We start from the raw sequence: 27213 nt of genomic DNA on the forward strand, positions 1-27213 counted from the left end.
AGGGCGGCAACTACAGAGGCGGCTCCAAGAAGTGTCTGCAGGTGTCCGCAGGGGGCACCAACAAAAACTAAGTGTGGCATGGGTGGGGTGTAGAGCAATTACTCTACACCAGAAAACCCACGCCACTCAATGTTACCTTTCCCATAACATAGACGGCCATAGACTTAGCCCATGCATACTTAGAAAGTTGTGTGACCACCAGCCGGATATCCACCATGACAGTATCTGAAATATTGCCTTGCACTGCATCCTAACATACTAGTCAATATTAACAAGTGTCACACCTGGAGGGAATTGTGGACTCTAGCCTGCGTCGCATCTGGATAGGTTTGTGAATTTTGGCATCTGCCTACTTGGATGGAAATTAGGAAGGCTTAGCATACACCACACTTCATAGAACTCCAATTGAAATGTTAGAAATGTGAATGTTTGCACGCGCCGCTCTGCCTCACATCTAGATGGGATTATGAGTATTAGCAAGCAGCATACTAGGATGATACTGTAAATGTTAGCATGTGCCACAGTTGGACGTAATTCCTAGCTATGGCCTGCGCCGCATCTAGACGGGATTGTGAATGTTAGCATATGCCACACCTAGATGGAACTCAAATGTTAGCATGTGCCACACTTAGACTTGTGAACATTGGCCTGTGCGGTATCTGAATAATATTGTGAAGATTGGTGAGTGCCACACTCGGACTGAATTGTGTAGGTCAGCGGGTGCTACACTTGGACAGAACTGTGAATGCTTGCATGTTAAATGTCACATAGCCCACTAACCAATATAAACTCAAGCTCTCTGCATACTTAAACTCACACAACCATCTCTCGCACAACAAGCTGCACACACTTCACCACACTGCAACAACACATGTTGCACCAACAGCACACGCGGACTGATACCGATCCAATTACTCGCACCAAAGCTCAGCACCAGGTGTCTACCGAGTTGAAGCTGCCAACAGTACACCATTCCTCTCACTATGCTACTCCCTCTTCACCTTACTAACCCATCCCACCATCTCCTTTACAGATCCTCCAGAGCGCAACGGGACCAATTCTGTTGGTGACGGTGCGCTATACAAGCACCGTTTTGAATATCATGTGCTCAAAATGGCTGTGCCATGTGTTTTTCTTTTTTTTTTTCAACCTGTCTGTTGGCCATAATGCTCCATGGCCTGCTTCCTGCTCTCCTTGGTGAGGAAATGCCATATTAATTCATGCACTTTAGCAGGTTCCAGCTTGGAGTTGTATGTGTGCATCCTGGTGATTGGACTGTTTTCCCAATCCACATTTCAGCCATGGGATGTCTGGTGCTCGGCACATAGGGGGCAAGAGGCTGTCCATGATAGGACAGTCTTTGCTAGTTTGAATTGTGCAAAGCCTTACATTGGTGGGCTGGTCCCCAGTCTGAATTTGGGATAAAAGGAGTCCTGCAGCTGTTGCATAGATCGTCGATTGAAACCAAAATCTGGGGGAAGAGAGAAGAATTGTTCTAAAGACCCAAAGACTGTTGCTGAAGGCAACCAGCATTGCGTCCGGCCAAATCCTGGTGAAGCCTTGCCTTTCTTTCAATGATCCATGAAGACCTTTGTCAGCACTACAACCCCTAGGCCGGAGGCACCAACTGGTCTGGACCCCTGCAAGAAAAGCCTACTGCTTGAATCCTTAAGTGTCCAATAACCATCCTTTAGGCTGAATTGCGTCGTCTATGGATCTCCAATGCATCAGTCTCCATCCCAGGTTGGTTGCGAAAAACAAGTAGTCTTCCTGGAGCTGTCTTCTTTACTGCAACAAGTGCAGCTTGCCTCCCCTTGATCAGAGTGAGCTTCGCTGCTGTCTGTGTCCTGAGGGTCTCCCCTTGTCTGTACTGCTGTGGCTGCTGTCCCTTGGTGCTGGAAGCATTTCAGGACCGTCTCATCTGAGCATGAAATCTCCCTCCTAGCAGGAACCAGTCTCGAAGCTGGCCACTGCACCTTTGGTCCCTGTTCTCCCTGCAACCGGGCATAAGTGGCTCCACAAACTGAGTAGCCATGGGGTGGTCACCCAAGAAATCTGCGTACAGGGCGTTGGCTTGTATTCCTATTTTCTACCCCTCCCTGCCCACCATTGGGATTGTGTGGGCGTAAAGTCCACTTTTTCCCTTGCCTGGCTGTGATTGGAATTCTGGTTGAGGCGGCCACCCTAGGAAACCTCTAGTGTGGTGGGATTGGCAGAGTAACCCATCACTGCGTATACTTACCTTCAATAATTTGAAGTGCATATGTCTGGAACCTTTGCTCACAGGATGACTTTGCCAATGCTTGTTCTGTGACTTCAACTCAGTGCTGGACTGCCCTTGTGGGTGGGACAAAGGCTGATATGCAAATGGATATTTCTCCTCGTTGAAGGTTGCAGTGATCTAAAATGTGGTTGTAGACCCTCCTGAGTGGAAGAAATTATATAGGAGGGGCTGCCACACTCCTTTGTACTTACCAGGGACATTGAGAATTCTCCCTAACACGGGCCTAGAGTCAAAGTGCCAATTCCTCCCACCTTGGAGCCCCCGAGCTCTTTTGCTAAACTTTGCGACTGAACTTTAATTGTTTTCTGTTTTTATTACTTTTGGTTATGGAGTTTTAGACCACTCCATAGGCATCATCTTTTCATGTGTCGCACAGCACCCTCAGTGCAGTGGCGCACGGAAACCTTTTCAGGCTTTCCCAAGGTTTAAATACCTTCTCTGGGATAAACCACTGTTTCCCAGAGAAAGTAAATTGAAATTGACTAGTAAAGTCTTTTTAAATTCCTAGACCCAGCACCCCCCATCTTACTATTGAGTGCTGGAGGGGTTACTTATTATCCCCTGTGTCTAGATATTGTGTAGCAGTCAAATGCTACCCTTTCATCTCGAAATGGCTGGTGGCAGTGGTTTTACAACAAACTACCATGACTTTTCCCGACCGCGAACACCAATAGCATTACATTGCGGGCGCCATGTTTTTCAAGGTGGCGGCTGAGCCCCCTTTGTTTAAACAGGCCCTGTCTTCTTTTTTCGCCATTTCTTTGTGGAAAGGTCCTTCTAGAGTTTTACTCTGCGCGCCACACCTAGTTTGGTTCCTTTCTTCATTCGACTTGGCGGGCTTCAGGACTGAAGACCGTGTCTGGGGTGGGCAGGAAGTGAGGGAGGTGCCCGAAACTCCCTATTCCTAGTCTCTAGGAGACCCAAATGCACCCTGGTATGATTGGCTGGCTGACTGTCCGGCAAGGATAGCCACCCTGCTGGGTGAGTGACAGCTAGGCTGGAATGAATGGGAGAGAACTGAATAAAAGGCGAGTCTCTTGGCTTGGAAGGCAGAGTCGACCACTGGAACGAAAGAACTGAAGACTAGCTTGAAGAGGACAACTGCTGCCTCTCCTGGACCGTTGGTTTGCCCGGTGAAGCCCTGCTGCCGGTCCGAATAGCTAAATTCATCTCGACAGACCAATCGACTCGACACTAAGCAACCTGGATACCATTCTCTAAGCTGGTTGTATTTTCCTCCGAGTGCTGCAGGAAACCGAATAACCAGGGAGAGGGCCACCAGTTTGTGTGCTTTACTATAGCTACCGGAATTGAAGATTTGCCAGTGCCAGCTTTTTGACCAGTGCAGTGCAGGAGTCCCCCCGACGTCCTCCCTCTTGTCCCCACGACTGAAGCTCAGGAAAAGAAGTCTTCAGCTGCATCTTTTTCTTAATTTGTAAGGTACTGTGAAACGAGACTGAGAGTACTTGCCTCTCGCTGTGAACGTGCTTGAAACGTTTGCAACTAGCAGGGATAATCAGCTTGTGACACAACATATATAATTGTTCTTTTCACAAACTACTTCTGAACTTGTACAGAGACTTTTACCGTTTACTTACCAGAACCGTTTTATCCTATCCAAGACTTTAAGCCCATTGACTTTGTCCTAGCCTATTGAATTGCCTCTTCTGGTGAACTCAAAGTATCTGCACTGTCTAAGAATAATTGTTATCCTTTTATGTTCTGAAACTATTCCTTTTTGCTCCTCCTTCAAAGTATTCTTAATGCCATTTTGCTCCTCCAAGTAGTCTGAATGCCTCAAAAACTTCACGAGTAGAGTATAGTACGGAAGTATATTTGTGTATGTTTAACTGCCTTCTTCTAGTGAATGTTTTATAACTGACTGTTGAATGAATTAGTAAGTGTTTAACAAAGAAACCTTTAGTGTAAGATTATTTGAATACCTGTGATTGTAGACCTCTGTGTAACATCATTACAGCTCACATTCCCTCTCGAGATGAGCCTGGCTGCTCGGCTCCGCTACACTAAACTGTGTAGTACAGACTTATACCAAAGGTTGGTTTTGCTTACACCTGTAGTCATAGTTGTGTAGTGGTCCCAAAGGGTACTGCATACAAACTCTGCCTAACGGCTAACTTAGCCTGGTAGGGCATGGCTTCTTAAGTTTTATAGTGGGCTTGTGGGGGTAGAGTAGATTTGTTTGCCTTGCACAGTTTTCTTCACTTTACTGCCTACAGTTGTACTTGCTTACACCCAAAACAGTAGTAACAGTTCCAAATAATTGAAAGTGCAGATTATCTCACTTTTGAGTTCACCATGGGTGTGAGTCTTTGTAAGGTGATTTGGCTATAGATGCTTTTTACTTTGCCTACTTAGCAGTTTTAAAAGGTAATTTTTTTTATACTGTTATTTGAGCGCTCTGTTGGGTTAACTGTAGTACTACACCACCCCCATATCTCCGGAAGTGTCTTACTGCTCAGTCCATTCTTACCTTGATAGTTTGGCTAGACTGCTGTTAAATATCCTGATCATCAATTATCGTGGCCTCTCGGAACCAACCCCAAGTGCTGGTATCTAATCCTGACTGCACTCTTTTGTGTCATCTGCCAGTGGAGTCTTTTTGTTTGTTGAGTGTTAGGGAGTATTACTAAAGTTTACCTGTGGTAGAACTAGAGAAGACTCACGCTTGGGTGTACAGGGCTCCAATTCTTAGGTTTGGTCTTAACTAACCAAAAGGTGTGCTAGCCAATGGGCAGGCATCCAGGCTTCGTCTAGGAGGGAGTAGGGCTGTGCTGTAGGTAAGTACAAAGACCTCGGGGCACACCTATAGTCAAGCATACAATTATACACAGTAGATTTATAAAAACGTGTTTATTTATTATGAACACTAAGGCAGCTAACACAGTATTAGAATCACATGCTGTGCATATAGTCCGACATCTAGTGGTAACCGCAGAGTATTGCATCTTGTCTTTCGAGGCTCGAAATGGGACGTCGGCATAGGTGTGTCTGTAACACTATCCCTAACGTGACTGGTAGTGTACCCAGAAATCCTCGCGCGTCAAGGTCCCTCGGATTTGTTTTTTTTTTTTTTGCACCCAAGTAGCTGGTTGCCTTATGCAGAGCTCTACCCCTCCCATTGCCTCCCAGGCTCTCTGTAATGCCCTTGCTGCGCACTTTATCTAAAAAAACTCAGGACATCCTGTCCACCCTCTCCTCCCCTGCCCCTCTTATTCCCTATATCTGTGCTTGCAGACCCCCATTTAACCTCAGGACCCCAACCCCCCTCCCCCACCGTCCTTCTCTTCCTTTCCTATTTTCTCCCTGGACAAGGTAGCTAGACAAGTCCGATCTATGAAAGCCTCGTCAAAACAGGTTCATCCCTGTTCCTCTAAAACCATCAAGGACCACATTGACACCCTCGCTCCGGCCCTTGCCGATTTCTGCAACCACTCCTTTGCCTCAGGATCCTTCCCCCTCCCCTCTGAAGCACTCCCTTGTGCATCCTCTTCTCAAGAAACCAACAGCTGATCCTTCCTGTCCGGCTAACTATCGCCCAAATTCCATTTACCCCTTTCTGGGCAAACTCCTGGAAAAGCTGGCCATCTCTCAGCTTAACCTTCATTCAAATTCTGTTGGCTTTCTCCATGACCACCAGTCTGGCTTCAGAGCGGCCATAAGCACGGAAACTGCTCTCTTGAACATCCGTGAAGATCTACTCTCTAACCTCGACTCTTAACATTCCCTCTGTCCTCATCCTTCTTGATCTCTCTGCCTTCGACACAGTCAACCACACCATCCTGCTCAACCGTCTCCGTGATAACCTGGGTATCGCTGATCAGTCTCTGGCCTGGCTGACCTCCTTCCACTCTGATCGACCCTCCCAGGTCCAACTGGGGTCCGTCCTATCATCTATCTTACTCTCTACCTGTGGGGTTCCCCAGGGGTCTAACCTCTCACCCTGGCTTTTTAACCAATACCTAGCAACTCTTGCCCATTGCATTGCCATTTTCTGCTCAAATTTCCAGTGCTATTTTGATGAACTCAACCCCTTTTCCGGCTGCCCTCGGCCACCTCCTCTCCATCGCTCATCTCCGACTGCCTAACTGCCATTCAAGATTGGTGTGCCGCCAATGATCTTTGTTTGAATGCCAGAAAGACTATAGGCACACCATCTCCATCCTTTTCCCTCACTCTGGCTGGCCTCCCTTGGCCCCCCTCGTACCCCTACCTGTGAGGTTAAGAACCTTGGGGTCATCTTTGACTCCACACTTTCCTTCTCTGCCCATATCTCTGAGGTCTCTTAAAAAGTCATCCTACTGCACCTCCTCCGAGGTACTCTGCCTTTCCTCTCCTTCCCTCAGAAGCTCACTGTCTCCCAAGCTCTGGTACTCACTAGGTTGGACTATTGTAACAGCCTCTTTCTAAATCTACCTGCCTCTACTCTCTGCCCTCTGCAACTTATAAAGAACAGGACTGTGAGACTTGTCCTTGGCCCCAAGCCCTGGGATTGTGTCTCTCTTCAGCCCTGAAATCTCTCCATTGACTCGCAGTGGATGCACGGATTAAATTCAAAACCCTCTGCATTGTCCACAAGGCTTTCTGGGGCCTGGGTCCAAAATACCTACAGCTATCCCTCCGCAAATACCTCCCCTCTAGAGCTCTTTGCTCCTCTACCTCCAACTCCCTCCAGGTAAATCGTTTTTCAAAGAAACGAGCTGGAGGTAGATCTCTATCTTCAGCTGGGGCTTCCCTCTGGAACAGCCTCACTGCCACTCTAAAACTTGAGGAGAACCATCTCCGGTTCCGGAAGCACCTCAAGACCTTCCTCTTTGCTTCTGCCTTTGCTCCCCCTCTCCCCTGCTGACCTGCTCTCTCATGGCACTGTGCACCTGGCTGCCCTCTTTCCCCTGGGCCCAGGTACCTGCTCACCCTGCCGCCCTCCTGGCCACCCCTTGCACTGGTAGACTATATCTGTACCCATACAGCCCCCCCCCCTTTCTCTTTTTCTGCACTTGTCTGACTCATCCAGTCTGCTGCCATAAACACAGCACATGCCACTTGCTGGCTGCACTACCACTGTTTATTGCCTCCATTTTCTATTTATTTTTATTTATTATTTATCATATACCATCATACCTAAATTGCAAATAGGTTAAAATCCCGACCTTTGGTCGTTTTATAAAACATTTGTCCCCTCTTCGATTACTGAACCGAAAACCGAACAGACTTAGGCTGACGTTCCTGTCGACCGCGTGGCCGGGCCTTCTGGCCAGCCTACAAAGTAGGGAGAGTGGGGTCTGGGCGTTTCCTTTCTTTTAAGAACGTCTTTCCTTCTCCCCACTCTTTGCCCCTTCGGTATTGTCGTCGCTTTTGTTTACCTCTGCTATGGAGACGACTCCCTTTTAAATTTTGCCCTTCCTGTAAGGGAACATTTCCCTGGACAGACTAGCACATTTGGTGCAATAAGTGTCTCCCGCTCAATTACGTTGAGGCGTCCTGTCGGCACTGTAAACTCCTACGTCCTAAGACCATAAAGGAGAGTCGTGTAAAACGGTGGGCGGCCTATGCGATGTCGCATGCCGAGGGTAGCTCCCTGCTGCCACAGCCGATGAAAGTGATGAGGCCCAAAGCGACGACCATGGCTCCGACATTGACCTTACAACGGAGCAGACTTGCTCCACGACGTCCGTCCCATATCGGCATGACTCAAGTCCTGCTATGGGGAAGATGCACCCAGACGACGAGGGTGCACCCACATCACATGGGATTAAATACACAACCCCTGGTACTGCTGCAACCTCAGTCGAGGCGGTCCAAGGTGCCAATGGGTGTGTCGGGTATCAACAGGTTAGAACAATGTGTAGATTTTCAGAGAAGGTCACTCCAAAAAGGCCTCGTGAGGAGATCCCTTATGATGTAACCTCAGTAACTAAATACCAGAGGACCTCTTCGGTAGAAGGTCTTCGGCCTATCAGATCCTGAAGAGGTTCCTCTTGACCTTTATGCACAGGGGATGATCCTTTCGACGATCCTCATGATCACACCCCGTAGTGGGGAGATGACCAACCAGTTGATGGGAACCCACTTTGGCTCGCCCCTACCCTGGACCCAGATGCCATTTGCCTTGACTCTCCCTCATCTTCTCCTCTGTGTTGGGCCTCTCCTGTGGACGACCAAATGGCGTTTAACACCATTCTTGGGAAGGCTGCTGAGCACTTCAAGATTTTGTGGAGGACATTTTAAAAGAAAAGCCTCCGGCTAGTGCATCGCCCCCTCTTTGTTGACACCCTCTCAAATCGGAGTGGTTAATCCTATGGTGGAGAAACTTTTTTCGGCCCTACCCAACCGACCCCCTATATATTGGGGGTCATGACATACCAGACTCTGGTTGTTACGACTAGGAAGAGGGTGAGGGTCCCCTTCTCTACAGGTGTCGCCACCAGACAAGGAGTGTAAAAAGTTGTATGCTTTGGGGAAAAGAATTCCTACTGCTGCGGCGTACTCCAGACGCATAGCCAATAATACTACGCTCTTGGCTAGTTATCCGGATGTCCAGTGGAACCTACTGTGGGTGGGCCTGCAGGAGGTCGCAGAACCAGTGCGCTCCCGCCTACTAGCAATCGGCAAACGAGTCCAATCGCAACATTCTCAAGAATACCTGGGATGCTGCTAAAACAGCTGGCCGTACACTAGTACAAGGTTGATGAAGCGCTGGAGACCACTAAGAAAGATCACAAGACTCTCGGATCTTTGAACCAGATTACTCGAAGACCTTTTCAACAAAGACAGAGGGGGCACGGGGGGGGGTGGAGTTCTCGCCGCTCCTTTCGCAGGCAATCCTATCAATGTTCCCCCACAATCAGTATGGGGCTCGGGGTAAAATTTATCTTCAGGACAAAGTTCTAACACCCCCAGTACTTACCCTCCCAGAGGACAACTTCAGGGGAAAGGGAAGCGGTCGTAATGCCACCCCTAGAGGCTCCCTGGCCTCTGGTAAAACATGACTCTCGAATCCGGGTCCCCTCCCATGCCTCCCCGGTCGGGGAATGCTTAACAGCAGTCCTGCATGCATCGGAGGGGATCACATCAGACCAGTGGGTGCTCAACACCGTCACCCACCGGTACTGTATAAAGTTCAGCCGGCCACCTCGCTACAGACCTCCGAGATCCAGGTGCCTGACACTGGAACACCTCAAGATCCTGCTACAAGAGGTCAAGATCCTGCAGGGAAAGGGCGCTATCGAAGTCGTCCCCGTTCTACAGGTAAACAAGTGTATTTATTCAGTGTACTTCCTTGAATGCAAAAAGGATCTAACCATGCACTTGCGCCCTGCAAACCAGTTTGTCAAACACCAAAAGTTTCGTATGGTGACGCTGCAAGAAGTAATTCCTCTTCTCATGAAGGGGATTACATGACAACATTGGGCATGAAAGATGCTTACTTTCATATTTCAATGTTGCCTGCACACAGAGTACCTACGATTCATGATAGAGGACAAGTATTATCAGCTCAGGCATTGCCTCAGCCCCAAGGGTATTTCCAAAGGTACTGGCAGTGGCAGCGACTCACGTGCACAGGCAATCCATCCCAGTTTATCCTTACCTCGACTGGCTCATAACAGGGGACTCCTACGAAACATGTCTAGCAAATACTGAAGGACAGTCAACCTTTTACTCAGCCTGGGCTTCTCCATAAACCAGAAATCCAGCCTTGACCCCAGTCAAGTCGAGCAGTTTCTAGGGGGTCTTATTCGTACAGAAGACCATCTCGTCTTTCCCTCAGAGGGGGTTCAAAAACATGCTGTTACAAATCCCTCAGTTTGTAGCCGGTCGCGAGGTGACGGTACGCAAAGCCATGCGACTGTTGGGTATGATGGCGTCCTGCATTTACTTGGTTACTCGCGTGCGTATTCGCATGCGCCCCATGCACGAGTGGCTAATGCGCCCCATGCACGAGTGGCTAAACAGCCAATGATGTCAGTCCAGCGGACTATGGGATGATCTAGTGCAGGGGTCTCCAAACAGTCGATCGCGAGCGACTGGTAGCTCGCCAGAGCCTTTGAAGTCGCTCGCGTTTGACTTTCAGAAAGAAAAAAAAAAAAAGATGCAAGGAAGTGCTCTGACCAATCACAGGCCTGCAAATCTGTACAGCATATGAAATGCATCCTGTGATTGGCCAGAGCAAGTTCCTTGCTGTGCAAGCTGTGCTCCTATTGGCTGAATGGTTTCCCTTTGTGCTGTGTAGGAAATCCCGGGCTTTCTCTTTTAAAAGCACCATGGCGCACGTTTTTTTTTTTCTTCTTCATGTTGTGGCTGCCCTGGCGTTTGGAGTGTGGACAGAGGTAAACAAGAGGCTGCCTAAACTGAGTTTGAGGTGAGGTGAGGTCGGGTGGGTGGGAGGAGGTGAAATGTGTGTGTTTTTTTTTCTTCGTATCTGTGTATCTAACTGCGGCCCCTCCTCTCATGTGTCCACATGCCGTCAGAGGAGGGGTGGGCAGCTTGGCAAAAAGGAGCCCAGGGTGAAATGGAGCTGATTACTGTCTCCGCTCACCCTGGGCTATTTTGCAGTCAGGCAAGTTATTTTTAGAAGGCAGGGCTCTGGCGAGGAAGCCCCCCTCGGGACTTCCTCGCCAGAGCCCTGCGTTTCTTAAAGTAACTTAAATGACTGCCACTGACCCAGAGCGAAACGGAGACATTCAGCATTATAGCTGCTTGTCTCCGTTTCGACCCTGGGCTTTTGCAGTCATGCAAGTTATTTTTAGAAGGCAGGGCTCTGGCGAGGAAGCCCCCCTCGGGACTTCCTCGCCAGAGCCCTGCGTTTCTTAAAGTAACTTAAATGACTGCCACTGACCCAGAGCGAAACGGAGACATTCAGCATTATAGCTGCTTGTCTCCGTTTCGACCCTGGGCTTTTGCAGTCATGCAAGTTATTTTTAGAAGGCAGGGCTCTGGCGAGGAAGCCCCCCTCGGGACTTCCTCGCCAGAGCCCTGCGTTTCTTAAAGTAACTTAAATGACTGCCACTGACCCAGAGCGAAACGGAGACATTCAGCATTATAGCTGCTTGTCTCCGTTTCGACCCTGGGCTTTTGCAGTCATGCAAGTTATTTTTAGAAGGCAGGGCTCTGGCGAGAAAGCCCCCCTCGGGACTTCCTCGCCAGAGCACTGCGTTTCTTAAAGTAACTTAAATGACTGCCACTGACCCAGAGCGAAACGGAGACATTCAGCATTATAGCTGCTTGTCTCCGTTTCGACCCTGGGCTTTTGCAGTCATGCAAGTTATTTTTAGAAGGCAGGGCTCTGGCGAGGCAGCCCCCACTCGGGACTTCCTCGCCAGAGCCCTGCGTTTCTTAAAGTAACTCATATGACTGAAAGTGAAACCTGGACAGTTTCACTTTTAATGGCCCTTCTCAATAGGGCTTCTATACTTCAATAGGGAATTGCATACTCTGATGCCATGTAAGCAGCACTTCCGCCCACCAGAGCTTCTTTATTTTTAATGGCACAGTGTGTGTACTTCGCAGCCACTCTGCTTTACATTTGAAGAGAACGAATTGTCATTTCTCAGCAGGACTGCAACACTATACCATTGTGTTCTGTATGTTGTTTGCTTCTTCACCACCAATGTGAGTTCATGGCACTGGCCCCATGTCTCAATAGTAGATCTGGCTACATTCAATTGGCAACAGGCATGTTCACTCCTGAATGAAAGAATGAACTCTCTCAGACACAAGTTATCACCCCTGCACACATAATGAATTAATATGGTATGGATCTATAGATCGAGAAAACTGTAGTGAGAATTTAGAGTGTTTTAACCGAAATATAATTGTCTTCCCAGATGGGAGACTGACTCCTTTAATATACATGAGGTCACTGAGATGAGCAAGAGTCAACCTGTATGTTTGTAGTCATGTATTGGCTGGCGCAATATTTGCTGAGGAATTGCATGCATCATTCGCCCGCATTCAAGTATTGAATTGATGAAACTGTTGTGCATTTATTTATAAATGTCGGGACTTGCAAATGCAGTTTAAAGAAATTCATATATTTCCATAAAATGGTATTGTCCTCTAATACCTAGCACGGCACTGTATATTAGGTTAGCAAACCCTTTTAAGTGAACTATCCTTGGTGTTTTACTGGGAGAGGGTATTGAAGCTTGTTTGCTTTCAATCTGTTTGAGGGATCACCGCTTGATCATAGTCAAATGCGTACCTGACATAAAAAAAAATCATGCTTTTCCCTTTCCCAGCCTTCCCCTTTGAGGACTCCTCTCTGAAGTCCATGCTCTGTGAACCTGCCAGCATCCTTTATATCAGTGTAATGACAGACCTAGCTGCTTATTCAGTCTCCCTTGTCCACTAGGGTGATGTCTCGTCATGTTTACCACTGAACACTGACAGGTAGCTTAGGTCTTGCTTGAAAATGCACCATAGTGAGATTAGTAAACGCTGACAATAACGCATCGGAAGTATGTGGCAAAGGTAGTTCGAATGGTCCAAAATTCTATGATGGCCAAAAGCACATCACTGCTCTCTTGCACTTTTCCAGCTTATTCACAATATGGATGTTTTTAAGTTAAATAACCTGTGGTGAAATTCACTTTTCAAATATGAATGGACTAATAACAAGTTTCAACAAGTAGAGTTTTAACAGCAACCAGTTCACTTTTTTGGGATGGAATTGAGTGGTGAAAAGAATGAGACCTTGTGTACCAACCTGACATAGCGGTCTTAATTGGATTGACCTGTTTCCCATGGGTTATAAACACATGCTATCCTTTTTCCTCAATGCTTCACTGCACAGGGCAACCTAAATGCAAGTAGCCCACAACTAAATGCTTTTTAGAAGAAACATTGATTTTTTTTCTTGTAATTAAAGAGTGCTTTGCATTTGAAGTTCTGTGCCAAAACTAGCTAAAGATTACAGTTCTGAGTTGTTGAATGACTTTGCCAAGACTTTGCACGGCAAAAATACACTTTGCACAGTTCCATGAATCAGTTTGTTTCGGCAGTACAGTCACTTTTCAGCAGCGCAAATTCACTTTGAACCGGGCTAAACCGGGCCCAAAATCAGCAAGTGCACCAAAGAAAAAGTGGTGCGCAAAGGCTTAGAGCAGAGAGCACAGCAGAGGGAATATTTAAGCTTAGTTTGAACTACAGCACGCAAGTGGGTTCGCTAGGAATCAACTTTAGGGGGCCACTGACAAAGGTAGGGGGACGACAGACAAAAGTAGGGCTCGCTCACGTACTTTCCTGCTTATTTTCCACTATGCGGAAAGTGTTATCTGACTGGACCACACTATGATTTTGTGTTTGTGGTTCGGCCATTGCCCTATATTCCTGGGCAGGAGTGTCATTCAATATTTTCAGGAAATTGCAAATGTGCTAAAATGGCACTGGTTTCTATTTTTGGACTAAGCAGAACTTTGTGCTCAATTATTTTTAAAACCATAATAACACATTGAAATCCTCCTCAGATTACATTGCGCGTGCAGTCCCAAAAGAAACGTACAAACGACAATTGTTGAAATCATGGATGCAGAAGTAGGCGGACCATCCAACAAAAGGCAGAAGACTTATCATTTTCATCAGGAGTGGGAGACCGATTTCTTTTTCGCAAGTGTAAAAGGGAAGTGTGTGTGTTTAATCTGCAGTGCCAAAGTGGCAGTGGGAAAAAAGAGTAATGTCGAGAGGCATTTTGTGACAATGCATACAAATTATGAAAAGAATTTTCCTAAAGGAAGCCGTCTGAGAACCCAAAAAGTAGTTGAACTAAAAGCTGCCCTGCAGATACAACAGTCATTTTTTACTCAGCCAGCAAAGAAAGCAAATGCTGCAACAGAGGCATCCTTCAAAGTTGCAAATTATTTGGCAAAACACAAATGTACTTTTACAGATGGTGCAGTGGTGAAAGGTGCAATGGCTCTGGTGGCAGAGTCAGTTTTAAAAGATTTTAAAAACTGCCCTGAAATTATGTCTGCCATTTCAGATGTGCAGTTGGGGGCAAACACAATGGCAAGGAGGGTATCTGCACTATCTGCCAATGTGATGGGGCAGTTGGAAAAAGATTTGAGGATATGCAGTTTTTTTTCCATTCAGTGTGATGAATCAGTTGATGCGAGTGATACTGCTCAGCTGGCACTGTTTGCTCGAATGGTGTTTGAAGACTTCACCAACAAAGAGGAATTCTTGACCTTGCTGCCTCTGAAATCCACAACCAGAGGTGTTGATATCTACAATGAGGTCAAGAATTATTTTGTCAAAACAAAGATTCCATTGAACAAGTTGGTGGCAGTAACTACTGATGGTGCACCAGCAATGACCGGGCGTCATTCTGGTTTTGTTGCGTGTTGTAAAGCAGACCCTGATTTCCCTCCATTATTGCACTACCACTGCATCATCCACCAGCAGGCAATTTGTGCAAAAGTGATGGGTTTTGATCATGTGATGGCCCCTGTTGTGCGAATTATTAATTCAATTCGTGCAAAGGCCAAACAGCACAGAATGTTCAAAATATTCCTGGAAGAACTATCTGCGGCACATGGTGATCTATTGCTACATACAGAAATCCGATGGCTTAGCAGGGGGAAAATACTACGTCGCTTTCTTTCACTTTTGCCAGAAATCAAAGACTTCATGAGGTCAAGAAATGAAGACATCGGCCAATTATGCAGCATTTCTTGGCTACTTGATTTGGCATTTCTGGCAGATGTTACTGAACAATTAAATACCCTGAACTGTGAACTGCAAAGCAAAGGTAAAACCATTGCTGACATGGTAAGCGCAGTAAAGACATTTAAGTCCAAACTTAACCTGTTCAGTGAACAAGTGGTGAAAAAGAAAATGCATCATTTCCCTTCTGTTACCCAAATGCTGACAGACAATAAAGCTAGTCCTGAACTCCTGAACATTGACAAATATAGCAGTCTCCTGAGCAGGCTTAAGGAGGAGTTCAGTGACCGGTTCAGGGATTTCGAGAGGATTGAACCGTGTGTGATGTTCATCGCAAACCCATTCATGGAAGTCGATGTTTGTGAACTTGCAGAACAAATGGGTGAGCTGTTTAACCTGAACAGTTGTGCTATGGAAATGGAGATTGTCAGCCTGCAAGGGGACATTCAGTTGAAAAGCAGGCAATCTCACACCAATTTCTGGAGCCTTGTTGGTTACAAGGAGTACAGTAACCTTTGCAAAGCAGCATTAAAAGTGACTTCTCTGTTTGGTTCCACCTATCTCTGTGAATCTGCATTTTCAGATATGAACTTCCTCAAATCGAAATTTCGAACCCGTCTGACTGATGAGCATTTTAGTGACTCCATCCGAGTAGCTGTATCAAGTTATACACCTGACTACAGAGCACTGGTGGACGGCATGCAGTGTCAACCTTCACACTGAATGTCCCAATCATTTTCCCACATTGTGAAGTCTTTTTATAAGATGGCTTCTAATAAAAAAGAATGCAATAAAGAGGTTTTTGAACTTTATTAACATAATCGTGAAGCACTATTATTCCCTCTATTTATAAAGGGGAAATTAACAGCAAAAAAAAATAAGTACAAGTTCCAATGTTTATGAACATCCCCCACCCCCGATCGCTCGCAAGTAGCTCTCCACTGTTAGCCCTCCACTGAAAGTAGCTCACGCCAATGAAAAGGTTGGAGACCCCTGATCTAGTGATTGTCTCAGTAACCCTCGTTCTCTCTCTGCGGTGGTGGAGGAGGGAAAACCTTCACCACCCCAGCAATAGAAGCCACACGGATCGGGTGGGAGGAGGGGGGGGGGGCACACCTTCAACAGTGGGCGCATGGGGTTTGGTCCCCAGCGGTAGCTTCCGACCACATAAACCTGGCGGTGTTCAAAGCACTGAAGGCCTTTCAGATGCAGCTACAGGGAAAACAGTACTAGTCCTCCCAGACAGCACCACAGCCATGTACTACCTGAACAAGCAAGGGGGCACCGATTCTCCAGGGCTGTCCAAACTATCTCTCAACATTTGGAAGTGGGCTCTCAAACACAAGATGTTTCTGTTGTCTCAACACGTTCCAGGGTAACCATCTTCTGGCAGACGTACTCTGCCAAGACTTCCCACTGCTCTTAGCGAATGGCAACTACACAAAGACATCATCTCCAACGTTTTTGCAGAGTGGGTTTTCCCAGAGATCGACTTCGCAACTCTGGAAAACTCACAATGGCCAGATTACGCCTCCAGGTACCCTCGGAACCACTCGGGAACAGTCTCTGGATAACATCAGGGAGATTTGTTTACGCTTTCCCCCAACTCCCCTACTCAACAAGATTGTGCACAAGATGCACCAGGAACCAGTTACCATGATTTTGGTGGCCCCGTTATGGGCACGCCAGCCCTGGTTCTCCCATCTGATGGAAATGTATCTTTCCTCCGATGAAACTGAAACTGCCTTGCCCTTGCATGTTGTCTCCAGACAGGGAGGAAACTCTCCATCCATGCACGCGAACTCTCAATTTAGCGGCCTGGCTCCTGAAATCATAGTTAGCTTCCTCAGAGGTGTGTGGATATACTTAAAGAAGCAAGGAAACCTACCACTAGACATTGCTACTCCAATAAATGTGAACACTTTGTCATATGGTGTAATCCCAAGGGCATCAATCCCATTGGATGTTCTCCTACACATATTGTGTTATACCTGGCTCACCTGCTGGACTCAGGTCTTGTATTCAATCCCCTGAAGGTCCACTTAGCTGCACTTTCAGCCTACACTATGTCCCAGCAGAAAGTGTCATGGTGGAATATCCCAGTAATTAAAGCTTTTATGGAAGGGGTTCAGAGAATTTATCCTCCCATTGCCAACCCAGCTCCCGGATGGGACCGAAATATAGTATTACCAGACTTATGGGGTCTCTCTTTGAACCAATGCACAAAGCAAGCCTTAAAGCACTCGCTCACAAGATAGCCTTCCTAGTGGCAGTCACTTCTATACAAAGCGTTGGTTAACTAAAGGCCCTGTCTATTCTGGACCCTTTTGTCAGAATTCAGAGATAGGGTAGTTCTGCGCACTCCCCCAAGGTTTGCGCCTAAATACATTTCTAAGTTCCATGTGAACCAGTCTATAGAACTGCCTACGTTCTTCCAGAAGCCTACCAATGTGGCAGAAAGAAGCCTACACACACTGGATGTGTGCCGGGCAGTCATGTACTATCTGGAAAGAACTAAACCACTAAGGAAAAGAAACCAGTTTTTTGTTTCAGTGGCAGCTGGTAGAGAAGGGGACCCTGTCTCTTAATCAGTCATCTCTAAATGGATTGTCAAATGCATCAAACTCAGCTACACTTTTGTCGAGAGAACTGCCCTTCAAGCCTAGAGCACACTTTACTCTGGGCACAGGGGCTTTCAATGCAAATGTTCCTCTTGAGTCCATTTGCAAAGCGGCAACCTGGACCTTTACAAAACACTATTGCCTAGACACTCGCTCTAGGTATGATTCTGAGGTTGGACAAGCAGTACCAAGACCTCTTTTCACTACTACTCCTTCTCACATTCCCCACCTCCAACTCCTGCTCGCTAGTCTATGCACAGCATGTGATTCTAAGCAGATCAACAAGCATCAGAAGGTGTGCATTACTTACCGTAATAGAATTTCTGATGCTTGTATCTGCTTAGATTCACATGCACCCACCCTTCCTCCCTGCTCGGATGGAAGAAACATGGACATCTTACTACTTCTCTCGTTCTGTACTTGCTCACGCTAGTCATAAGGATCCCTCATAGGAGAAAAAATACAATCTGAGGGACCTCGACGCGTGAGGATTTCTGGGTACACTACACTACACGTCACGTTAGGGAGCGTTACAGACACGTCTATTCCGACGTCCCCTTTCGATCCTCGAAAGACAAGAGGCAGTACTCCGCATTTACCACCAGATGTCGAACTATATGCACAGCATGTGAATCTAAGCAGATACAATCATCAGAAATGCTATTACGATAAGTAATGCATGTCATATACAGCAAGACTTGTTGAGCATTGCTCAGTTCAATAGTAAACTCTTAGATGATATACAGTTAAGTAGTTAGAGTAACATTCAAGCTTAGCAAATCATTTCTTATAACCAATATTTAAAGTAAGCAACACAGATACTAGTAAGTCTTTTTAGGCAGCCTATACTTTAAGTCAAGCCCTATCTGGGGATAAGGGTCTCAAAATCAGTGGGGAAGACAAAAAGGCAGACACTGTCAAAGGTGTCAAAATTAACACGTTTCTATGTTGCAAGTAGGTAAAATGTTTAATTAAAAGGTGGTTCAGGGAGGGTAGGTAAACCCCCTGAAGGACTGAGACCCAATGGGCCAGTGTCCTGATGCCTGGGAGAACACAGTTGGGCTGTCCACCCCTATGTGTCTCAAAGAGTCTGATTCAACACAGGAAGCATCCAGGTGAGTGCCTAGGAGCATGATGTTAGAACAGTATTTCTAAAGTCCAACCAAGTCTGTGTTATTCAAACTGCAGGCTACCCCCCTACCCCCCCACTCCCCTGGTGGGAGATAACTGGGGGACGGGTGTACGAATCAATGACAGATTAGTGTTAATCAGTGGTGAAACGCGTCCTTTCTGTCAGTGTGCTCCTTTCAAGTAATAAACAGAGTGGTACTGTTTACCTTTTGAACGGAGCCTTCAACAGAAGCAAAATACAAAGTCGGCACTTGCCGTAACGGCCAATAAACATGGATCGACTGTTAATGGGCCCTCATACAGCAAGAACTGCATTTCCGTTCTTGGTCATTTGCCTGCATCACTTTCACAAGTGCTGCAGATGAAGAAAGTAAACAGCGCAGAAGAGTCAAAGCTGAATTTACTTTATGGATCTGTCGCACACTTCTGAAAGGGAGGCAGGCACTGTAACCACTTCCCTCTCCCAGCAACATGTTTAAAAAGACTGCTGCGGATTAAGTATGTAAAAAGCTTGAAAAATAAGAGATGACACAAAATTGGGTAAAGTGGAGAGCGAGAGGGGCACAGAATGAGGCAAAGGGGAGAAATTGAGAAGGAAACCGAGGATGCTGGAGAATAGTGCCAGGGAGAGAGAATGGTGTTCGAGAACAGGGGAGAGACTGGTTTTTAGAGAGGCTGAGCTGAAACGGGAAAGGAGGAAGAAACCATGCGGGGGACAGAAGAGGAGGCAAAGAGGGAGACATTAGGAGTGTGAGGGTTAGATATAATAGGAGGGAAGGGAGTGAGATGGGATAGGATGGAAGGGAGCAGGATGAGACAGAATAGGAGGAAGATGGATTGAGAAACAGTACCAGAATGGGAAAGGAAAGGGCACAGATTGAGAGGAAGTATGTGTAGAAAGGGCACAGATTGAGAGGAAGTATGTGTAGGAGAGCGAGGAAAGATTGAAAGATGGATTGGAGTAACTTAGACACAACAGTTGGATCAGTAATAGCCAGAATGGAAGGGGAAAACAAGAGGATTGGTTTGGAAGTGGAGTGAGGGAGAAAAGGAGAAGACTCCTATCAATGATAGGGGGCCAATAGACCGAATGAGTAGAGATCCAACAGAACAAGTGCTGAGCTAAATAAATGGGAGACAGAAATGGAAAAATAGACTGTATGGGAGGAATGAACGGAAAGAAGAGTGAGATGTCTGTGCAAAGGAGCAAAAAGAGAATGCATTTAAGGGGATGAGAAGGAAATGTGTATTGCAAGTGATAAGGTGAGAGAACAAGAGAATGGCAGTCAAGCACAGAGAGGAAGATGGGAGACAGAACAGGTGAAATAAAGACGGAAGAGGAACCACGTCAGAGAGTTAAATTTGGGAGAGGCTGTGCTGTGTAAGGAAGAAGTGATAAAGAAGGGATTAACGGACAAGCTTCTGCCTTTACCCTCCCACCACATAACGTAACTTCTCAACTCTCTCATTTGGGGACTCTAGAGTTTGAGAGGTGTCTGGGCATTTCGTTTCTTCGCATACTCCCTGCTCAGAGCTATGCCTGCCTAGTAAACTGTTTCTGGAAAGCTTTGTCTGCCTCTCATCCACCAAACTCAATGCGGGGGGGGGCTTAATGGGGGCGGGTCGCCTGACTTTGAAATGTTTTCCTCAAGGGTGGAGGGGGGGGTTTGGCATAATAAGGGCTTAATAAAACAATGAGGCAGAACAAAACTCCACTACTAGTATAAGGCTGTACCACCTGCAAACATTTGGTAGCATGGACGGAGCAGCCAGGCTCATTTTAGGAGGGAGAGAGGTCTGTAGCTTGGTACAAAGAAATTGTAGCATACCTATGGTCCAGAGAAACACTGAAATACTATGTATTGTAAATGATAAATGGCTTATTTAAATACAAGTAGGCCAAGATAAATATACGTACTATACATATCGAACACGATTGTAAAAAAACAACTTGATACTTATGGTTTACAAACCTACGTATAACCTTGTTTAGAATACAATCAGTAGTCCAGGTGAGTCAAAGATCTCGCTATCAAGGGTGCCCTTATCAATGCCAGGTCCCTTGCCGCCCACGCACTTGATATTGCCGGTTACAGAACTACCCTAGACCTCTTTGCTATTACGAAGACCTGGCTACATGCTGCTTCAAGACCCCTCCTCACTTGCCATTCCTAATGATTACACCATCATTAGATGTGACTGCATTGCCGACCACGCCAAAGGCGGTGGTGTCGCCTTCATCCACAAAAAAATCCATTGCCATGAGAATTATACCCAATCAACATATCCCATCAGCAGAACTCCTGTCGGCCAAACTTCCCATCTCACATAATCAAACCGCTACCTTACATCTTATCTATAGGCCACCAGGACCGGTCACCACCTTTGCAGACGATATTGCACCTATACTAGCAGACAAAACCAAGATCAACTCGCAAATTATTCTATTAGGCGACTTTACCTTGGGCTACCAGACCCCAACGACTCCAAAGCCCTAAACATTGCCAACTCATTTACCAACTCGGCTTTACCCTTCACATCCTCGAACCCACCCGTGAAAAGAGAAGAATCCTCGATTGGTTAGCCGATCTAAACTGCACTATTACTTCAGTAGTAAACTTACCCTGCGCCTGGGCCGATCACCACATTATAACCTTCAACATCACAGCCAACTACCAACGTTCCAGTCCAAACATTGCACCTCCAACTTTTACTAGAAAATCTTTTCCCTCACATCCTACCCACTCTGAACAATTTACTACTATCCTGTTCAGACCCCACAGTCCTAGTTGACACCTATGATGCCATTCTCAAAGCAATGGATGCCACTGCCCCTGTCAAACTCGGGAAAGCCAAACCACGTGCGCACCCTTAACTTGTGGTTCACACCCCAGTTGAGGGATCTGCGTAAAGCGGAAAAAAAACACTGAATCCCGCTGGAAAAGTCACCCTTCCGATGCCAAGAAGGATAGCCTAATCATAGCCTCACTTCATTATAAAGAGACAATAATCTCAGCAAAGGAGACTTATAACAAACGCATCCTGCAAGCAAATCCAATACCAAAGAGCTCTTCAAGATCCTTTAAGAACTTGAAACTCCTTCCAAACCTCCGGATACCTGCAGCAAAGGCCGCACATGGTGCTCAAACATACAAAAAGCGCTCCTAGGCAAAATCTCAACACTCCAGGCTAACATTAATGTAAAAAAAAAGTAGTCTTCAGTCTAACTCTCAGCTGAACTCTCTTTGACAAAACTAATCGTACTCTACTCACTCATGAGTCTTTCAGCTTCTCACCACTATCTCTCTGAGGTAGAGAACATCATTAGCAATCTCAAACCCTCTGATTGCCAGGGCAACACCTGCCCTGCTCCCATCATAAAGGAGGCCTCCCGCGAACTAGCTCCCTTCATCACAGCACTGATAAACGCGTCATTCAGCACAGGCATCATACCAGATAACTTGAAGGATGTTTGGGTCATCCCCACCTCAAAAAAAACTTCTAGACCCAAATATTCCCACCAATTACAGGCCCATCACAACTGTGCCGTTCTTGCTAAAAAAAATCTTAGACCGTGCAGCCTACCTACAGATTCAGGACCATCTGGAACGTAATCCTCTCCTTGGCCTCAGACAATCAGGCTTCCGTCCCAAGCATGGAACGGAAACAGCCCCGTTAGACTTAAAAATGCAAATCGAGGAACTGAAACATAACAGCGAGATCGCCCTCCTTTTACTACTGGGTTTATCGCCCGCTTTTGACTTGGTGAACCACCAAATCCTGTGTCGACACCTCGAAGTGGCAGCCCACTTCTCAGATAAAGCCACCACTTGGATCAGATCCTTCCTGGCCAATCGATACATGATGGTCTTCTCCCCCCTATCTGGGTGTCACCTACACTAATTATGCAGATGACACCCAGACACTCATCCCTATCTCAGGCAACCACATTGCTGACACCAAAGCCTTAAATGAGGTGTATCTGGTCATCGAGGCTTGGATGGCCCAACACGAGCTCTGTCTTAATAAGACAGAGCTCCTCATATTGGGCTCCCCCAACCAACTCAGCAGACTAGATCACACTTTCAAATCCTTTGTCATTGATGGCAACATTATCAAGGTCACTGACACCAAAACCTTGGGTATCTACCTTGACTCGGCCCTATCTGTCGAGACAAACTAATGCTGTTATCTCAGCCTCTGCATACACATGCAAACTCATCACTGCCTGCCGCCCGGCATTACCAGAGCCAACTGCATCATCCTTGCTAGAACTTTAATTATGTCTGAATTAGACTATTGCAATGCCCTTTATCTTGGGACCAGCCACCGAAATCTTAGCAAGCTTCAGGTCACCCAAAATAACGCCATCAGGGCTGCTTTGAACATCCCCATGAACCAACACATCGGACACCTGGCGTAATCTGCGTTGGCTCTGTTTCCCAAAGAGTCGCACTGCAATCTCTGGCCCTCACACATAAATGCCTGGCTGACCATGCACCCCTATACCTAGCTACCTGGTTCTCTGCAAACCTCATCCAAACCACAAAGAGCAGCCCAAACTCCCTGCCTATCTATACCCAGATTTAAACTTCAGAAATCTGGAGGGGCTAGCTTCCCAGTCCTTGCCTCCAAACTTTGGAACTCTATGCCTACCTCACTCAGACTAGAACCTTCCTTCTATGCCTTTTGAGAGCAAAGCCAAAGCATGGCTCAAGACTCGCACAATATTCCACTGCAACTTCATTAATCACTGGATCTACCACATTCACTGCACCTGTCTTTTCCTGCTTGTAAATATTAATGTATTATAAATGTATTGTACATCTGTTTTTGTAAAGATCTGACTGTACTTAACATGTCTTGTAACTTTCTATGTATGATCTTTCTATTGTAACCTAAGATATGTGCCCAGATGCCTTTGGGCCAGGTGCGCTATATAAATAAAGAACTACAAATAACCCGTTTAGAATGGCATTCAGCTATTCTTGGGGAGAAAAAAAGTTGATTTTTCAATTACATTCAGTAAATCAAAGGTAGTAGACCCTATTGGTTATAGCATACAGATCACACCTTCAGAGTCACTTAGTTATACCAACACTGGTTACACGTATCTCTTGCAACCAACTTTCTTTTTTTTATCAAGAATGGATACAGTTACCAGGCCAAAGTCCCTTTTTCAGAGCATTTCAAATGGAGTAACTTGACGTGTAGATTACCTAGAGGCCTAAAGTTTCTCGGGGTTAGGTATGAATACAGTGAACTATTTTAGAAGTGCCCTAGAGCAGTTCAGGGAAAGCCTAGCCCAGTAATGCAGTTTTAGAAGAGCAGCAACTATTCAAGGTCAGTATAACCTATTCTATAACACTATTTCTAAGCATAGGAATAGATGGTTTCACCAAGGATCCTTTTCAGAATTGTTATACAATTCTAAGGTAAATAAGAACTCTAGTATACTTTTTAAAGGCATTCAGCAATTCCTAGGTTTGTATTAACAAGACTGTTTTTAGGAATGCACTTGGCAGATCAGGGAAACCCCAATGGTACACTTTAAGAACTCATTTATTCAAGGTAGGTAGACCCTATTGGTAAGCTTTTACACTCATTCAGTTAAGAAGAATAAAACAGTACCAACACTTACTTTTAAGAAGAGCGGGACACTATTCATAGTAAGTGAAGCAACTTGTATACTTTTTAAAGGAGCAACCAGCAACTTAAAGGTAAGTAACTTTTGTAACACTTTGTAATGTATTCTATTTAGAGATAATTACAACAAAAACTAATTTACGAGTAAGTACTTGTACACTTATTTTATTTTTGCATTTGTTGAGCGCACAATACCCGGAGGCATCAAGGCACTGGTTACATACACTAGATAAAGAGAAACGGAAACGGGACATAAGGTAAGTTACAGGTTGCATAGGGCTTCCGTCTTGAAAACTATCTTCTGTAGTCCTTCCCTAGACTATAGCAGGAGTGTCCTAAGTGGCAGAAAAGGGACTCTAGTGCTGTAGGAGCCAGCTGTAAGCAGGTCAGGATAGGCTTCAGATGCAGGCAAGTCAGAGTTCCAGTGGATATCTTCTTGAAGTATTGCTTTAGTTAGTTGAAAGTGTTCAGAGACTTCACAAAAGACTCCCTATATGCTTTCCAGCGTTGGGCTTGGGCGAATGGTATGGGCAAACTCCCAGCCACATGAATCGCCCAGGCCGCCTCACCGGATTCACACACTGCTTAAGGTAAGTATTACCCAAGCCAACACAGTACCTTAGGAGAAAAGAAGAGCTTCTGGGTGGATACCTTCAGGATGCAGCAGTACTGGACCAGTTCCCTGGAGTTTTGGTCTTGAGGCTGAAGAAATGTACATTAGAGGGGAACTTGGAGCAGCAGTCGCCAGAGGAGACTTCCAGCAAAGGATTCTTCCCATTTTCTCACGGCTCTGTGGATTTGGTGCCTTTTTTACAGGAACCAGATGAAGGATGAATATTGATGGTCGGATTCTCTTCACTCTTTCAGTCCTGCACTCTGTTGAGGGGACTTCGGGGATTTGAATCGTGTCTCTGGAGGTCCAGCAGGAGTCGACCAAAGTTTCAGCAAGATTCAGACTTCAGAAAACCATGCCCTGCACTCGGGCATTAGGTCCCCAGGTATTGGCGGTTTGCAGCACAGGAAGGTCACAGTACATCAAGGGATGGCTCGTTTTGCAGGTCGTCTTAAGGCTAGTGGATCTCACCAGCCTCTGGGTAGGTGTTGTCGCATTTGGGACCCTAAAGGTCGATTGGAACGAAGGGTTGCATCAGGCTTCGGTTACACATCTGGCTCTTTGGTTGCTGGAGATTGCTACAGACTTTTCTTCATCTCTCTTCGGGTTTGGTTCCAGTGGTCAACTTGTCAGCAGCGTCCAGGTTCGGAGTATTTATCGGGAACTACAGCACAACTTCTGCAAACTCTTCCTGTGGTTTACAGAAAGGGGTGGTCTGGCTGTCCAATCAGTGCATTACTAAGGCTGATTTGACAGCCTGCGAGTAATGATGACCAAGAGTTATTAATAGTTTCACTGCCACCAGCCGTTCAAGTAAACTTAATTGTAAATGTTACCAGGTAAGTAAGAAAGAGGATACAGTGCATCTCCCCAGCACCCTGCTTAAGGTGGGTGTTAGGTAAGAATTGGTGCAGTCACACTGAGACTTCACAAGACTTATCTGCTTGGTATTAGGTAACACCTTTTGGTATAGATCTGTACTGCACAAGTTAGTAGAGTGACTCAGCGGCGAGGCTTATCGCAAGATGGGTCAATGTGAGCTGTACAGATGAAAGATTTCTGTTATTTACACATCAGTTTTAGTTCAGCAATCTTTAAAAAGGCAATTGTTTGTAACGTCCAGCAAACTTTAGAATCACTTAAACGCAGAAATAAGTCACAATCGCACCAAGCTGCTGATCACTGGAGTTCGGTTGAAGTCTGCAGACTTGGGGGGGGGGGGGGGGGGGGGTAGGTGGGGGTGTGAGTCTGGGTATGATATCAGAAGGCAAAGAGAACCAGGCTTAGTAGCCTGGTTTGGGCTCCTTACAGCAGGCCTGCTTTGGACCAACCCCCTATGACATTTTTCCTTTTTATAAGGATGGGGCACCATTCATGGAGCCTACTCCTTCCCAAGAACACATTTTGAGACTTTACTTTAAAAGCTGCTATGTCATATGAGTAACTCCCGATCAGTATAAAAACCTTGACACCCAGGAGTTACTTTCAACTCCTGCTCCATGAATCCATTTGTGACCCCAGCCACTGGCCCCCTTTTTCCTTGCACCTGATCACCATCCACCCCCCTCCCCCCAATAAGATAATGGTTCTTTAAACTGACTGGTGCTTACGTGAAAAGGAACTAGTTGGTATTGCTAGGGGGCAATTGTTGAGCGTAGGGGCACTTCACTACTCTCTTTAGACTATGTGTACAATAGTCACTAAACATTCCCCTTTAATTAAGATTAATCTTTTAACCTTACAGCACATCCATTGACATTACATAATCTGTTTTTAGGCTACTTAATTTTATTAGAACATAATTTATTCTGAGGCAGATAGGGCTTGCCACAATCTTGACCTGGCAATCATTTTGGTTTTAATCTAGGTGGGTCTAGGCAGTTTCATAGTTGGTTTTTTCTCTGGTACATTTTATGCCCCAACTCACGGCAGTTGGGTAACAATTGTCTCTTGTGCTGGCTGTGTTGATTTTCTGTGTCTTAGCCATTCCCTTATTCTGCCACCCAATGGCATTACCTTCAAGTAGGAACAGATAACACTGCTGTTTTTGGAATTGTTAGTTGTGATCTACCAGTTTGTCACCAGGTCAGCCTCTGCCCTTCTTTTTTGTTTAGGTATTCGCACCAAAGCGGACCCTCTGTTCAGAATAGGACATCTTCTGCTAAATTGTTTCATGCTGGAGAATCTCTTCAATGGGGGCACTGGGATGTACAACGAAGTGAAAGCTACTTGCTAAAGTT

General features: G+C 46.0%; 1 protein-coding gene across 2 annotated transcripts in view; it reads left to right on the forward strand.

The window, feature by feature from the left end:
- Positions 1–27213, forward strand: part of MSL1 (MSL complex subunit 1) — a 137133-nt gene that overhangs the window by 64123 nt on the left and 45797 nt on the right. The gene's annotated exons all lie outside the window — the stretch shown is intronic.

The sequence above is a fragment of the Ambystoma mexicanum genome, chromosome 13, assembly GCF_040938575.1.
Source record: "Ambystoma mexicanum isolate Mex_15411 chromosome 13, UKY_AmexF1_1, whole genome shotgun sequence".
NCBI classification, from domain to species: domain Eukaryota; kingdom Metazoa; phylum Chordata; class Amphibia; order Caudata; family Ambystomatidae; genus Ambystoma; species Ambystoma mexicanum.